Source organism: Tupaia chinensis, unplaced genomic scaffold, assembly GCF_000334495.1.
Source record: "Tupaia chinensis unplaced genomic scaffold, TupChi_1.0 Scaffold000252_1, whole genome shotgun sequence".
Classification (NCBI taxonomy): domain Eukaryota; kingdom Metazoa; phylum Chordata; class Mammalia; order Scandentia; family Tupaiidae; genus Tupaia; species Tupaia belangeri.
In genome coordinates, this window is record NW_006159732.1 from 131,753 (window position 1) to 133,126 (window position 1,374).

Below are 1,374 nucleotides of genomic sequence, written 5' to 3' on the forward strand. Positions count from 1 at the left end.
AGAGTGGCAGTGGAGCCCAAGGGCAGCTGCTGCTGAGGCACACGCTGAGAGCTGCAGTCCGAGGAGGGGTCAGATATCCGTAATGCAGACCAAGCTGGGAGTATACTGAGCATACGTGTAGCCCATATTTTTAGCAATAACTTCCCACCTTAGTAAATCACCATCTATAACATGATTTCTCAAGGCCATGGCACAGTACATGATGTGGATGTGCTATATCGTATTTACTCATTCCTCTGTTGGTGGATATATTTTTTTTTTCCTGGTCTTCACCTAGGTTCGGCCAGGGAGGGTTTATTTTCCTCACGTAAAGAGAAGCACAGAGGTAGCAGCAGCCCAGGCTGGTTTTACACATCCATGACTCAGGCAGGCTCCCTCCAGCTCTCTGTCCCTCTAGACTAAGCTTGTGGCTTTCTCCCCACATGCTCAGAAAATGGCTGCTGGAGCTCCAGGCATCACATCTACATTTCAGGTACGAAATGGGGGAGGGGGAGGGCAGAGCATGCTGCTTGCTGAAAATCCCCTCCTTTTAATCAGGAAAGCCCCCCAATTCATTTCCACTTACATCCTGTGACCAGAACCAGGCAGGAACTCTAGCTCTGGCTGGGCACACTGCTACTCAGAGAGAACTGGGATTGCCTTAGTAAGGGGGTGGGGAGATATGTGTGGGCACCTGACACTGCTTGACCAATAGCATAACAAACGACTTGGTGCCTGAGTGCCTCACTCTAGATGTACAGCCGGGCCGCGGTCAGTCCCAGAGGTGTTCACCGGAGGTTAGCGGATGGCCAAGTGTCATGAGTCTTCAAACAAATGAAAGACATCAAAAGGCTCCAGACCTCTCTCTGGCCTCAGGGCTTCGGGGAGAGTACCACACCCTTCGTTCCATTATTAGAATATAGAACTTGGATTTGATGGAGAAAGTATTGTGCATTGGAAGTCGTAGGTTCAAGCCTCACTCCCCCTCTGACTGTGGAATGTGTAGCAAATTCCTCATCTTCCAAGCCTCAGATTGCTCTGCCATGAAGTGGGACTGAACGAACTTGCGAGTATTTGGGGTCAACACGTGCTGAGTGCTGTGCAAATGATCTACGTGAACCATGGAATTCTGACAACCGTATGAGAGGGTTACTAGGGCTCGCCCTTTGACAGGCGAAGAACCGTGTCCCAGAAGGGATGGCGGGGAGTCGGTGCACGTTTTCCTCCCCCGGAGTTGCTGAGTCTATTGGACAAATACAGCTGCACATATTTAAGGTCTCTTTAAGGTAAACTGTGTATTTAAGGTGGCGATTGATGCACCTCGAGCTCGTAGAATGGCTGCCAATCGAGTCAGTGAGTACATCCGGATGGCTCACAGCGGAGGACATGCCTTTT